The sequence below is a fragment of the Leptonychotes weddellii genome, chromosome 6 (assembly GCF_054177405.1).
Source record: "Leptonychotes weddellii isolate Sample4059 chromosome 6, ASM5417740v2, whole genome shotgun sequence".
NCBI classification, from domain to species: Eukaryota; Metazoa; Chordata; class Mammalia; order Carnivora; family Phocidae; genus Leptonychotes; species Leptonychotes weddellii.
Genome location: NC_138374.1, coordinates 5,541,215 through 5,557,070, shown reverse-complemented (window position 1 = coordinate 5,557,070; position 15,856 = coordinate 5,541,215). Strand labels below are relative to the sequence as shown.

Genomic DNA, 15,856 nt, shown 5'->3' with positions numbered 1-15,856 from the left:
TCCCAGTCTAGTATTGAGGCAATGACCGCATGGCATTCTGCCTGTTAGATGGGAAAGAGCAAAGCATGATGGGGGAGGGAGAGGCACAAGGGAGAACATCCTGGAAGATGTTCTGGTGACAGGATGTGTGGGCGAGTCTCTCTTAAAGGCTGAATAAATGAGTCCAGTGAAGAGGATGGTAGGAGGAGGTGTACGTTTGAAATGACTGGGATGAGAAATGATGACTAGGACAGGGAGGTCACCAGGGATGAGATGTGGACATCTGTACACAGAGGAGAGATTTCTCTCCACTGGTGCTCTGCACTTTGGGAGGCAGAGGGACAGAGCAGAGGGCAAGGTTGATCCACAGTGAGAGTTTTCTGGGCACCAGGAATAGGGTGATAGGGAGGGAGGAAAGCCATGAGAGGTTGGGCAGTCTGGGAGCTCATGGAAAGGTTGCAGTGGGCATGTATGGATGGCTTCCAGGCAGGTGGCACTCTGGCCCCTGTCTTCTGCCAGTGGCCCCATATTTTCCTTCAGCTAACTACCCTTGTCCCATTCTCAGTCTTTTTGGTTTGCTGGAATCAACTCCACCAACAGTGGATCTTGGTTTTACTCTGACATGAGGGACTTCCTCTCTTCCCTGCTGAGCGGCTGTGGTATCACAATGGGAGGCACAAGCTGCTGCCGCCATTTGCAACCACGGTGGGCTGCCCAAGGAGAGGTTCTGGAGAGAATGGAGATGGAGAGCCTTCCCAGATGGAGAGCCTTCCCAGATGGAGAGAACTCATCCCTGTAACGTCACGTAACTGCATCCAAACCTGCCGAAAGTATCTTTCCTTTCCGAGCTCCTTCCACAGATTGGGGGAGGAGGTCTATTGCTGTGGTCTTGCTTCCTCTCCACCACTGTTTGCAGGTGAGATGGGGTGGTTAAGTTATCTTCTAGCCAAGGGTTGAGGGACCACGTGGGGCTACATGCACACCTAACCCAGGGCACGTTCCCCAGGCTAGACATGCAGAACACCCCACTCTCCTGGGTGCAGTGAGTGGTCCTCAAGGGATGGGCACTCCATTTACAGTCTTTTTCCTTCACTGATTGTCACAGAGACTGTGAAAGAGAGTTGATGTATTCTCAAAGGGGAGGGAACCTAAGACCACATGACTCTGGACCTGCCAACAGCCTCCATGCTTCCTGTGGTCAGATGCAGACTGATGATGAAGCCCACAAAGAGCAAAGTACAGAACGAGGGAGACCACATGAGCTGATGAACACCCTCTGTGCATAAGCCATTTTGAGTTAGGTTTTCTGTTATTTGAAACAAATTAGACCAAATAATACTTTCAGGATGGAGCAGTTGTGAAGTCCAATGTGGAATGCAGAATTTATAGGAGACAGGAAAGGAACAGGAGTTATCTGGAGCTTAATTACTGTCCTAGGAGATGGAAATTGGCTCCCATGTGCTCCCAGCCCTGCTGCCATGCAGCTCAAGAGCCTGGCTGTGCATTGCGACGGGCAGGCACCGTTCTGATGAGGATTCAGGCTCAGATTCCTATCTTCCAAATGAGGATTTTCTCCTCTTTGATGTGTGCTCATCCACAGACTTGGAAAAAAGTTTCTCACACAGATGTGAAAATTCATTCTGAGAATATGGTGTCAGTGTTAATGTAACACAGCTTGGGCTCATTAGCCAGAATTTTGAAAAAATAATTTGTTCCAATAATGATCAGGATGCTGCATTTTCCAAGTGACTAAATTCTACCAAATTCACCTTGAACTGAGGAATAAAAGGTATATTCTGGATGCACGTGTGCCCCACCCCCCAGCCTTAGGAAAGATTAAGGTATACTTGTCTTTATTAAGCATTAGTTTATCTTTTGGTAACAATCTTCAAAAGAAGAGAAAGTGAAGTGCCAGCTCTTTTCTCTCTCTCATTTTTTTTTGGGGGGGGGGCCCATCCATCTCATCCTGTATATACAAAGAAAACCAGGCTGCCCTCGTGTCTCATGTACCATGAGGTCTCAGACTAGCTCTGCTGATCTAATTGTAGCCAGCTCAGGGACTGATCTAGGTATCCCCTAAACATAAACATGTGGGGGCTTCTGAACTTAATAGAAGTCTTGATTATGGAGAGATCGATTCTTTTCAATTTTATTGCAATAGTAGGCAAAGGACTTTTTTTCTTTGGTCATGATCAAATACTTATAAACACATGTGGACCACTGAGCTCAGTCCCACCATCTGCTTCCTGTGTATTTTCCCGTATGAACCCAGAGGGATTTTTCAAAATAACAGCATTATTTTTTTTGTTATGTTCAATTAGCCAACATATAGTACATTATTAGTTTTTGATGTAGTGTTCAATGATTCATGAGTTAACACCAGTGCTCATCACCACACATGCCCTCCTTAATACCCATCACCCAGTTACCCTGTCCCCCATCCCCCTCCCTTCTGTAACCCTCAGTTTGGTTCCCGGAGTCCAGAGTCTCTCATGGTTTGTCTCCCTCTCTGATTTCTTCATTCAATTTTCCGCCCTTCCCCTGTGGTCCTCCACGCTATTCCTTATGTTCCACATAAGGAATGAGACCATATGATAATTGTCTTTCTCTGCTTGACTTATTTCACTTAGCATAATCCCCTCCAGTTCCATCCATGTCGATGCAAATGGTGGGTATTCATCCTTTCTGATGGCTGAGTAATATTCCATTGCATATATGTACGGCCAAGGGATTGTTGAAAAAGAAAACCAAAGCTGGGGGCATCACAATGCCGGACCCCAAGCTACATTACAAAGCTGTGATCATCAAGACAGCATGGTATTGGCACAAAAACAGACACATAGATCAATGGAACAGAATAGAGACCCCAGAAATGGGCCCTCAACTCTATGGTCAACTGATCTTTGACAAATCAGGAAAGAATATCCAATGGAAAAAAGTCTCTTCAATAAATGGTGCTGGGAAAACTGGACAGCCACGTGCAGAAAAATAACAGCATTATTAAAATATAATTCACATGCCATAAAATTCACCCTCTTTAAAGCATACAGGTGAATGGTATTTTAGTATGTTTGTAGAGTTGTGGGAGGGATCTTTTTTACAACACATATCAGCTCTCATCCCCAACCTCAAAGCCCCATAAAGCTCTATGAGATTCGCATTTCACTTACCCTTTCTTCCCTGCAGTGTCCAGCACATTGGCAGATAACAGGTGCCCAGTAAGTACTTGTGGAAGGAATACATCTATGATTCTAGAGGCAGGCTAAGCTCAAAGATCAACTACATACAGAAACTTTTGTGTTCCGGCAATGATATTATAAATCAGAATTTTACTAACAACAAAATGCTATAGGTTATCTTTGCTATTTGACAGTACGAACTTAGACTGTATATGATGTGATGTGTACGTGGTTTGTTCTTTGAAAAGAACACACACCCTTATCTAACTTCAGCCTAGGACACTTTAGAGCTGATGCCAGGTGAAGTGCCAAGAGGGAATTAGTCAAACGTTACTGATTCTTAAGTGAGTGTTTCAGGCAGACAGGCAGAAAAAAAGCAACCAATAATTGATCAAGTATTTGTTTCAACAGGGCTTTGTGAAATAATATGCTGGGTTTTACCAAATAAATAAATAAACCGCCCACTGATTACCCTCAAACGTTTTCTCTATGAGGGTTGCAGAATAATTGCTAAGTATCAAAGTATGCACAGGCTAAATTACCTGCCAACATGAAACTGAATATTTATTCTTATATAAGTCTCCATGTGACTAATGCTAATTATCGTTGTGATTGGTAATCCATAGTTTGAAAAGCTCCCACGATGCCAAAAGCACTCAGATGGAAGCGGAGTACCAGGAGGGTGTTTCAACAATGTTCTTAAAAGTTTCCCTGCCAAAACACTAGAATGAACTCTTGCTGGCTTACCACTTAAAGCAGAGACCATCTGTTGCCTCTCCTTTCCATGCATAGAGTAAAAGCAAATTAAAGCAGGTTCCTTCTCCTAAAAACCAACTTTCTGAACTGAGGTGAATTCTAGGTTCAGTGATAAGCAGCTTAACAAATGTCTCGTTATGACTCTTAAGAAAATAACACAGTGACTACAAAAGTCCAAATTTATGACTTGACCCAATGAATCACTTCACAAATATGATGAAATCAGAGGACTGGAAACAACCTAAATGCCCATCAATAAGAAGCAGCGGGTTAGGTCAACTGGAGTTCATCCAGTCCATGGCATTTGGGGCAGCATTAAAACCATGAGGAGAAGCTTGTGGCTGGTCACAGAATGACTGCCGGCAGGTGAGTGCAGGAGGCCGGGGGCAGAGGGACCAGCTCCGGGCAGCCACATCTCTGCTCCGCCCCACATCAGTGACCTGACTCAGGAAGTCCTTCTCTCCTCTGTTCCCCCATCTGGAAAACAGGGGGACAGTTATAGCTCCTACCTAGAGGGTTGCTAAGAGCTGTTCCTGGGAAGATATTTGCAAAGCACTTAGGATGGTGCCTGCCATACAGTAAACATCACACAAGTACTTGCTACTCTTCTCGTCCCCATACACAGATGTGTTAACATGTGCATGGATCATCTCTGGAAATGTCTAAGAGGGACTGGAAGTAGGGGTTGCCTCTGAGAGAAGGTTCTAGAGGGTCTGGAGGGATATTTTCTTTTCACTGTGTCAATCTGTGACTTAAACAAAAAGCCTTACGTTTTTAAAAAATGAAGAAATAGGGCCCCTGACAGGAGGAAATGTTTTTGAGATGAGTGTCTTATGACGTTCATAATGACTCAACTTGGACTCCTAGTTGAATGCAGGTGGCCATGCCTAGGCCATTTTTGGCCCTGGAAGAGCAAACTCCTGGGAAGGGGGCCCTCAGCCCCACCACGGGCCATGAGCCCACTTTCCGTGGCTCCTGGATGGGTGAGGCCACTGCTCTTCAGCTGGCTTCCCATTTCCCATCCCTTCTCCTCATCTCTCCAACTCCTCTCTGGCAGAGAGCCTTGTCCTGAAACCCTCACTGGGCCATTTTCCTGCTCAGAACCCTTGTCTACACCCCATGTCCCACGGTGCCAGGTCCAAACTCCTGGACCCAGCTGTGGAGGTCTCTTGGCATGTCTGACCATTCTCCGTCTGTCCAGCCCCAAGTGCCCTGCTCTTCTGACACAGGCCAGTGCAGGTCAGCCTCACCTGTCCCCACCATTCCCGCCAGCGCCTTCGGTGAGGGGTCACGTGGCTCCTAGCTCGGGTCCAGGCCACCTGCCTCCGGACGTCACTCTGCCGCCGCCAGTTTTGGCTGTCCAACTTGGGTAAGTGCCTTCCCCTCCCTGGGCCTCAGCCTCCCCAGGGGGACACAAGGATGACACCACCCCTGGACACCACTGGCTGGTGGGTGAACAGAGCCGTTGTATCTCTGGCTCAGAGACAACCCCATGGGGCTTCTCTTTCCTCTTGCTCCCTCCCTGGCTCTGGTTGCTTCCCGCCTTCTCTTTTCATCGTCTCTGGGTTTCAATCTCTATTACATACATGGGGGAGATCCCGGACAGGGCTGTCCCCTGAGAGGGGGAGTGCAGTTCAGTTCAGGGTCACCTGAAATCATGGCACATAGTGAAGTGATCAACTGAGGGGCTTAGCTTCTGGGATTGCGTGGCAATCACTGGGGAGAGAGGGGGACTGAGGCCCGGCTGCTAGGGAAGGCTTTACTGGAAGCTGACACACATTAGGGCTGAGCAGGATGGGATCATGCAGAAGGTGCGCCCCTCCGCAGGCCCAGCCCTGAGCTGCCCTCGGCGGGGGTAGGACTCAGAGGGCAACAAAGGGGACTCCGCTCGGGTGTGAGACTCATGCCCACGATGAAAACGAGGCCATTCTTCAAGAGCAGAGTGTGTGCCCGTGAAAGCAAGTTGCCTACTGGTCACCCCCGAGCACAACCACGGCCTAAAGTGCTCGTGTAGACAAAACAGGTCGGGTGTGTCAGCCAAGGGCCACGGTACCCATGAACACGTAGATCTTTTGACCAGTGAGAGCTCAGGAGCGGCCCTGCTTTTCTAGCTAACATCCTCCCACTGACATTCCCTCGGGACATCTGCAGCCTTGTCCAGACGGGACCCCACCTGGAGGTGGCGGTGGTGACTGCTCTCCCCAAGTCGTTGCATTTCAGCATTTCGTTGTCCCCTTGTCGTGCTTGCTCTGCTGTTGGGTGCTAAAAATATTTGCTCACAGCTTGTTCTTTTCAATAGGCTGAATGATATGAGAGAAGACAGCATTGCCCCCAGTCACACACTGAGGTGTCCTGGGCAGACACATCTTCATCTGTCCCGTCAAGCCTTCCAGTCCACAACTCAGCACCCCGACGTTCGGGCCCCGACTCTGTGGGAGACATTGGGTAGGACTGGGAGAGGGGTCGAGGCTGGGTTCTACCCAATGAGGACAAGGGAGATGTTGGGTGGGACTGGGTGGGGGAGGGGTGGAGGCTGGGTTCTACCCAATGCGGACAAGGGAGACATCGGTGGGACTTGGGGGGGGGTCTGAGGCTGGGCTCTACCCAGTGAGGACAAGAGGGACATCGGGTGGGACTGGGTGGGGGGGGGTCGAGGCTGGTTCTATCCAGTGAGGACAAGGGAGACATCGGGTGGGACTGGTGGGGTGTCGAGGCTGGTTCTACCCAGTGAGGACGAGACGGCCCTTCCTGAAGTGGTAAATCCCACTCATAAGTTAAAAGGATTCCCATAAAGATTAAAACACAAACTACGCAAGCACCAGTCAGCCCGATGAGGCGGACCCATTTGTTTTCCAGCTGTTACCACACTTGCGGGCTCCCAGCTTCGCTTCTGACAAGATGCATTCCCTCAGCGCCTGCTTCAGAAATCACAGCTTATGGTGGGCCTCTTGTTTCAGCCGCAAGCAACCGTGAGGCCCGAGCAATGCCAGGAAAGGGGCTGATCCTCCAGGATTGTAAATCTTCTCTTCCTACCGTAATGTGAAAAGTATCACACTGCTTCAAATGCTACTTAGAGCCCGTCCTTTATTAACAATGCCTTTCATTTCAACCGTTTGGAATGCCAAACATACAGCAAAAAAACAGAGGGCTCAGTGGGTTGGGGAGGCAGCCACCCTCCCTTCCTGGAACCCAGCCGGGCTGCGGGGATGACCCTGGCCGAGGGCCAGAGAACAGCGTCTTGGGTCAAAGAGAGGGTTCCAGATTTTGAAAGATGATCCTTGAGATGCCCCCAGAGGGGTTCCAGGTCCTCATCCACATCTGCACCCTGGATCTTCAAGCCCAGTGCCTTTTCCCTATAAGTTCCCATATACTGTGTTTTCACATGAAATCCCATGTAACAATTAAGGAGAAGATTTTTATTTCTCCCTCCTCTCTTGGTGCTCTATTTTCAGACTCTGAGCTCAAGAATCAGAGATGCTAGCAAACACATCTTTGTACATTAGAGGAGCTTGGTTCATAAAATAATGACAGTAAGTAAAAATAGCTTTTACAATAGAGAAGACGGAATAAGATGAATGCACATTTATAATAATGACTACAAAAGGCTAAACTTTATGTACCTAAAGAATGTCCTAAATGAATGTGATCTTTGAAAAGATGGACTAAACTTTATCCAGAAGACAGCATAGTTTACTGAGAAAAAAAATAATCAGTCCTATAGGTCTCTACAGGAAGGAAACCAAAATACCCCCAATCTATGAAGCTATCATAGGAAAACAGCAAAAGCTTATTATGTATTTGGCATATTTTTGGATCCACATCAATTACTATATTTTCTAATAAGAAAAATTAGAAGTTTTTAATTCCATGGAAGCACAATATAAAAGTGACATTTTGGTTTAGTGACACTGTTAAAATCATCAATCATTACCAACAATCAGAGCAGAATCAATTGTTGGGTATCCGTATATTTAGGGTGACCATCATCCGATTTGAGACCTCTATAAGAGTGAAAACTATCAGTAAACACGACCTGATGATAGGCATAAACCAGACTGTCTCAGGCAAACGTGGACATGTAGTCACCCTAACTATGTCATCCTCCTAACTCCACATCTACTCATTGAGGTAGGAATTATTATCCCCACTTTACAGACAGGAACACCAAGGCTTGCTCAAGGTCACACAGCTAGTAAGTAGCAGAGCTGGGTTTAGAACTAATTTCAAGGCACTGGCTCTTCTGGGCAGACTCCCAGCCAATAAGAGACACACTTTGGGTATCTTGGTGCTTTGTGTCTGTTAGAAGGGCCAAAGCAGAACACTGAGAAAAATCTCAGGCTCTGCGAAAGGGCCCAGGAACAGATGCTATGGGCAGGGGGCACGAAGGCCACTGGGCAAATGGGCTGCCTTCTTGTAGCCTTTGTTTATTCAACCCACTGCACTGGATCTGTATCTGCTTTGTTTTTCCTCTGTTCAAACAATACCCTCATCCAACTTTCAACAGAACACAAAAGCCAACCCCAGAAATAAATCCTTCAAAGGGAGTATGTACTGCTCTCTTCCATTTCTCATGTGTCACTAGGAAGAGAATGGCATTTGCCGAATGAGGATCTGTGGAGATATCGGGGGGGGGGGTGATGAATAAAAGCAAGCAGTTCAGATATTTGCCATAAATGTTGATATCAATGCCTTCCATCAGTTACACACCTGCTGCCGGCCTGGCCTTGTGCCTGATGCTTTATATACATTACATTCAATCCTCCCAATCCTGCATGAAAATGTTATCAGAAATTCACAGGTGAGGAAAATGAGATGTAGAGGTCACGGGTAGTAAGTTATGGGGCCAGGATGTAGTAGCGAAGTATGGAAAACTCCAGAACCCATGTACTTTTCTCCACAACTGTGCAACACAAAGGGCCCAGCCTGTTTGGGGTTGTCCTTGAATGAAAAAGTACAAAAGCAAAACCAAACCCATTGCCACAAGCCTCAGAAGGATTTATCACTCCAGATGTGATGCTGGGGTGATGTTGTATCTGTGAGATCTGGGCCTGCTACTGTCCCTCATGCCCTCCATGGCTATCCTGGAGACCTCTTCAGGGAGGCTCTGCTCAGGCTGACCATCATCCTAATAGCCGCACCACCCCAACACCCCCTGCCTCTCTCCCTGAGGGCAGGCCAGGAACCTTTGCTAATCGGGACATAAGTTCACCTCTTTACACTGTGGGATGAAATAGGTCCTTTCCTTTCTCTCTCTCTCTCTTTTTAAGATTGGAGAGCTATAAACTGTCCATGTTTTATAGAGAAAAGGGATGTCCATAAATCCAATGGTAAGTGTTACTATATTATATTTTAACAACTCAGAGGAGTCTGGTGAAAATCCTTACAGCTGAACAGCCTTAGTCAAATATAATAATAGCTCATGATAGAAATAGGCACTTTTCAGTTTCTCAAAGTCATCTTTTCTCATGTAGCTCTAGGTTCTACTAGATAATCAATAGATTTTTTTCAGTTAGACCATCAATTTAATAGGTTTGGTACATTAACTCCACCTATTAAATTTTTTTTTTCTGATAGACTCTCCTTCCTGTTGCTATTACCAGACAACCCTGGGTGACTAAAAATTTTTTTGTCAGTTTGTAGGGAAAATCGGAAATTTGGTTTTGCACTGAATTGGATAATCAATGGGAACTGACCTGGATCATAGTTGTCAAAGCTAGGCCGTGGAGAATTGGAAATAAGATGAACAAATGGAGAGACAAGCTCGATAATTCTGGAATTTGCCATAGTAATGAACAGCACCTTGCCATACCAAGTAGGAAGTCTGCAAACCTCAGTGGAGACCAAGCCTAGGACTTTTATACACGGTGATGCAACACACTTCTATATAAGCTCTGAAAGGGACATATAAAATAACAATTATTATGCTTAAGTTATTGGATTATGGGCGATTTTAATATGTGCCAGTTTCCACTCTTTTTATAATGTTACAACATGTGGACAAGGTTAAAATACCTAAAATAAACTCTTCACCATCTGTCTTTTCTCTCTCACTTAAGGAAAAGGAATTTGGCTATAAGTGGCTGTTCATCGTTCACATCCAACTCGAGGAGAGAGAGGTGCCGAAATCCATCTTGGGGGGAAAATGGGAGGCAGGTCTGAAATTCAAAGACCTGGAACCTCCCCTTTGCAAGGGAGATTTGAGCTCCCTCATTCTCCCCGAAGAGCAAGTGGGCTGACCCAGGTGCTATGAAACTCTATCATATTAAAGAGACACCCAGTCACCAGAGTTGCCACAAATCAAATGTAAAAAATGGCAGCATCTTTACTCTTCTTGATGCCAGTGCTCATCTCTGAATCACTGAACACACATAGACCCTCGAAGCCAGAAAGCCAGACTGGGTCTGAAGAGATCGTCTTGTCCTCGGCGACCCAGTGGATGCACCCCGTCCTTCAGAAGTCCCCTCTGGGGCGCCTGGGTGGCTCAGTCGTTAAGCATCTGCCTTCGGCTCAGGTCATGATCCCAGGGTCCTGGGATCGAGTCCCACATCGGGCTCCCTGCTCTGCGGGAAGCCTGCTTCTCCCTCTCCCACTCCCCCTGCTTGTGTTCCTGCTCTCGCTGTCTCTCTCTCTGTCAAATAAATAAATAAAAAAAAAAATCTTTAATAGAAGTCCCCTCTGAAGAGGGCTTGTCTCTTAAGATTCTTAAGCAGATGAGTTTAGCCTCGTTTGAGCCGTGATGCTAGCTAGCTAACCCGGCACATACAAACATATGCATGACATGGAATTGTGGGCCGTGCTATTCTTTAAACAAAGGGGCGGCACTCAATTATAGGGACAGCTCACAGCCTCCTAGCTCCCAGGATTACTGACTGTGTATTCTGGGTTTCTGCACAAAGCCTCAGCTTGGAGAGAGGATGCCAGGTCTGAAAATCCCTGCAGCGTGGCCGTCTCCCTCATAAAAAGCACTGTGTTCAGGGCAATTTGCCTCTGAAGACTTATAAGAAATTGAATCGGTAGGTTCATAAGGCGTGGCCCCAGTCCTAGCTGTGTGTCCTTGCGCAAATCCCATAAGCCTCCGTGAGTCTGTTTCCTCATGTGAAAATGGGGAAAAGGCTAGCGTTTGTCTTACTGGGTTTTTAGGGGGAAAGCTGAGTGCAGCCCCACTCACAGTGAGTGCTCAGCACACAGGCTTATGAAGTCTCTTCTTGCAAAGTGCTGTGCCCAGGGTCCGGGCCACAGAACGGGTCTGTCGGGCATGCTGATCTAGACACTCCTCTAAAGCTTCCATCTTGGAGCTCTCGCCTTGCATTTTTGTTTTCTAACCATAAAGAAAATAGGCATCATGGTAGTGACTTCAAATTTCAGGAACAGTCAGTGGAAGCAGAAGCTGTTGAGAATCTGTAATCTCTCACTTGTCAGAGTGTCCAAGACGAACCAGCCTACTCTCCCCATTTTCATGTGTTCACCCTCACAAGGATTTCTGACTCTCCTGAGAGACCTCTGCCTTTATTCCATACATATTCCAATTTCTTGGGAAATTAGACTGGCAATAGGAAATTTTCCATCATTTCACACAGGGCCAAGGGAAAAAAGCCATTGCTGATTCATCATGCTTGCTAATTGTCCCTCTGCTTCCTAGAGATTCAGATTCAGCTCTGCCAAATCGACCGCAAATGCTTTATTCAAATAAAAAATAATTTTCATTTTGCCTCTGTCATTTTTCTTATCAATTTATGGTTTATAAGTTTTCACAAGCCCATTTATTTATTTTTTGAGGTATAAGTGACACACAATAATATATTAGTTTCAGGTATACAATGTGATGATCTCATATCTGCATACATTGTGAAATGATCACAATACGTCACCAAAGTTAATATGATATGATTGACTATATTCCCCATGCTGTACATTTTGCCCTCATGACTTATTTTGTAGTTGGAAGTCTGTATTTCTTGATCCCCTTCATTCATTTCACACCCTCTCCCAAACCCCACTTCTCTGGCAACCCACCAATCTGTTCTCTGTATCTATGAGTCTGGGTTTTGTTTTGTTTTTTTGCTTTGTTTTTTAGATTCCACATTTAAATGAAATCATGTGGTATTTGTCTTTCTCTGGGTGACTTATTTCACTTACTTCAAGGTCTGTGCAAGTTGTTGCAAATGGCAAGATTTTATTCTTTCTTTAAAATAACTGAATAATATTCCATTGAATATATATGCCACATCTTTATCCATTCGTCTGTTGATGGATATTTAGGTTGTGTCCATATCTTGGCTATTATAAATAATGTTGCAGTGAACATAGAGGTGAATATATGTTTTCACATTAGTGTTCTTGTTCTCTTCAGAGAGATACCCAGTAGTGGGATTGCTGGATCATACGGCAGTTCTATTTTTAATTCTTTAAGGAACCGCCATACTGTTCTCTATAGCAGCTGAGCCAGTTTCCATCCCCACCAACAGGACATGAGGATTCCCTTCTCTTCACAACCTCACCAACACTTAATATTTCTTGTCTTTTTGATAATAGTCACTGAGCTGATCATATGCATTTTATTTTTCACTTTGTTAATGTGGTGTATCTCATTGATTGATTTGTAGATGTTGAACCATCCATGCATCCCGGGGACAAATCCCACTTGGTCATGACATATGATCCTTTTAAATGTATTGTTGAATTTGGTTTGGCAATATTTTGTTGAGTATTTTTGCATTTTTGTTCATCAGGTGTATTGACCTATAATATTTTTTGGTGTTATCCTTGTCTGGTTTTGGTTTTGGGATAATGGTGGCCTTGTACAACGAGTTTGGAAGCATTACCTCCTCTTTGATTGGAAGAGTTTGAGAAGGATAGGTATTAAATCTTCCTTGAATGTTTCATAGAATTCACCAGTGAAGCCCTCTGGTCCTGGACTGTAGTTTGTTGGGGGGTTTTTGATGACTGATTCAATCTCCTTACTAGTAATTGGTCTACTCATATTTTCTATTTCTTCATGATTCAGTCTTGGAAGATTGTAAGTTTATAGGAATTTATCCATTTCTTCTAGGTTATTCAGTGTTGGCATCTAATTGTTCATAGTAGTCTCTTATGACTCTTTGTGTTTCTGTGGTATCAGCTGTAACTTCTCTCTTCCATTTCTGATTTTATTTATTTGAGCGCTCTTTTTTCTTGGTGAGTCCAGCTAAAGATTTGTCAATTTTGTTTAGGGAACCAGGTCTAGTTTTATTGACCTTTTGGATTGTCTTTTTAGTTCTTTTATTTATTTCCATTCCGATCTTTATTATTTACTTCCTTCTACTAACTTTGGGCTTCATTTGTTCTTCTTTTTCTAGCCCCTTTATGTGTAAAGTTAAATAGTTTATTTGGGATTTCTCTCATTTCTTATGGTAGGCCTGTATTGCTATGAACTTCCCTCTTACAACTGCTTTTGCTGCATCCCATAGATTTTGATACGTCATATGTACTTTTTGCCATCTTGTTAATTGTTTTCTGGCTGCTTTTGTAATTCCTCTCTGTTCCTTTCTCCTTCTCTTTCTCTCTTCTTTTGTGGTTTGATAATTGTCTTTGTATTACATTTACATTCCTTTCTCATTTTCTTTTGTGTATTTACTATATGTTTTTACTTTGTGGTTACTGTGAGTAACCACAAATGTGTGGTTCACATATATCGCCTTATGTATACTACATATATGTGAGGTTCACATATATCGCCTTATGTATACTACAACAGCCTATTTTAAGTTAATAACAACTTAAATTTGAACATATTCCAAAACTCTACATTTTTCTCCCCCTCCAATTTTATGTTTTTCATGTCACATTTTACATCTTTTTATTTTATGTATCCCTCAACTAATTATTATGGTTTCAGTTAATTTTAGTACTTTTGTCTTTTCACCATTAGTAGCTTTATAAGTGATTAATCCACTACCTTTACAATATGTTTACCTTTTCCAGAGAGATTTTTACTTTTGTGTGTTTTCTTGCCAATTCTTTTCAGCTGAAACAAGTCCCTTTAATATTTCTTTTAAGGCTGGTTGAGTAGTGATGAACTCCTTTAGCTTTTGCTGGCCTAGAAAACTCTTTCTCCTTTGATTCTGAATGATAACCTGCAAAGTTTCTGCTGATAAATCTGCTGATAGTCTTATGGGGTTTCCCTTGTACATAACAATTTGTTTTTCTCTCCCTATTTTTAAGATTCTTTAACTTCAGACATTTTAATTATAATATGTCTTAGTGTGGATCTCTTTGGGTTCATCTTCTTTGGAACTCTCTGGGTTTCCTGGACCTGGCTATCTGTTTCTTTCCCTAGGTTAGGGAAGTTTTCAGCCATTATTTCTTCAAATAAGTTTTCTGCTTCTTTCTCTCTCTATTCTCCTTCTGGGATCCCTACAACACAAATGTTATTCTGCTTGGTGTTGTCCCATAGTTCTCTGAAGTTATATTCATTTTTTAAAAAATTATTTTTTCTTTTTACTGCTTTGTCTGGATGAATTCCATTGCTTTGTCTTCCAGCTCACTGATCTGTTCTTCTACTTCATCCAATCTGCTGTTGAACCCCTGTAGTGTGTCTTTCAGTTCATTATTGTATTCTTCAGCTCTGTGACTTCTGTCCGGCAGTTTCTTATGTCTTCCGTCTCTTCGTTGAAGTTCTCACTGGGTTAATATATTCTCCTAAATTCAATGAGCATCTTTAGGACCATTACTTTGAATTCTTTTTCAAGTAGATTACTTATCTTCATACCACTAAGGTCTTTTTCTGAGGTCCTATCTTGTTCTTTCACTGGGAACATATTTCTGTTTCTTCATTTGCTTGGCTCTCTGTGTTTTTTTTTCTGATAGGTAAAACAGCCACCTCTCTCACTCTTAAAAGAGTGGCGCTGTATAGGTCATGAACATTCTCATTAGACCTTCCCCTCATTCTTGGTTTCTCTCTAATCTTTGTGATTGTCTAAACTTATTCTAGATAGGTCCCCGTTGTTGAGGATGTGCCAAGACCTGTCTATGTTCCAAGGGGAGGAATCTCATTTAGCTCCTAGTTTCAGGCTGATTGGAAGCCAGACCCTCAGGCAGCAGCTTTTAATATAGGCAAATATATACAGTCGTGAGGCCACAATCATAATCCCTGCTGGCCTATATACCAGGAGATCTAGAGGTGTCCACTGAGTGATAGTTGTAAAAATCGGGGCTCCAGATGAGTGTATAAGCTCCTTTCTGGGAGGTCTTGTTGAGCTGTAGCAAGGCCAAGGCAGTGAGATAGGATGGCGTCTCTGTTTACGTTCTCTGGGAGAGCCTCCTAAGCCTGTAGATGTGTGGGAAACCTGAAGCCTATCCCTTAGGCAGAAGCCCAAGGCTAAGTAAATATGCTTTTTTCACAGGAAGACTGGGGTTGTGTTTCAGTTTGTTGTCTGTGCAGTGCCCTGGGGGTGATGGTCTGTCCAGAACTATCTTTCCAATTGTTACTTTCCCAGGGGAGCTCAGGAATGCCAGCCTTCTTGGCCACCAGGGCCAGATGATCCAGGGCCATCCCCTGTGTGGACTACATACACACACTAGCTTTAGCTAGGCAGCAGGAGAGTATAGAAGGTGGGGCACATTCACTGGTTTCAGAAAGGCAGTGGGAAAATAAATGCCTTGATTCCATACACACCCCTGGGCTTTAGGAATGCAGAAGGAGAGTGCCTTCTCTGTAAGATAAGATAGGGAGGATGCCACCACCACTGCTTGCACTTGTCAGCCTGAGCCAGGGAGCAAGGGAAGTGTCACAACTGTTCAAGCTAAAAGACTTTAGCTAGCCAACGGGAGATTGCAGCAACTCTTTGTACTAACCTGCCCCAGCCAGGGAGCAAAGAAGTATCACAATTACTTGTGCTCTCTGGCTTCAGAAAGGTGGTGGGATAATGCCACAACCACTTGTCCATGCTTATCTCAGCAAGGTG

At 44.3% G+C, this 15,856-nt stretch overlaps 1 protein-coding gene and 1 long non-coding RNA gene across 4 annotated transcripts in view; one reads left to right on the top strand and one right to left on the bottom strand.

Moving 5' to 3' along the window:
• The window catches only part of ADAM12 (ADAM metallopeptidase domain 12), a 314,942-nt gene that overhangs the window by 160,323 nt on the left and 138,763 nt on the right, over positions 1 to 15,856 (bottom strand). The window lies entirely within an intron of this gene.
• On the top strand, positions 4,418 to 10,588 carry LOC145722107 (uncharacterized). 3 transcript variants are annotated; one of them, XR_014146129.1, is made up of 5 exons: positions 4,418 to 5,283; positions 6,214 to 6,359; positions 6,771 to 9,241; positions 9,548 to 9,699; positions 9,971 to 10,588. It is a non-coding gene; the product is annotated as an uncharacterized LOC145722107 (long non-coding RNA). The 3 variants fall into 3 exon arrangements; XR_014146128.1 differs by lacking the exon at positions 6,214 to 6,359 and having other exon boundaries at positions 4,420 to 5,283; XR_014146127.1 differs by lacking the exons at positions 6,214 to 6,359; positions 6,771 to 9,241 and having other exon boundaries at positions 4,738 to 5,283.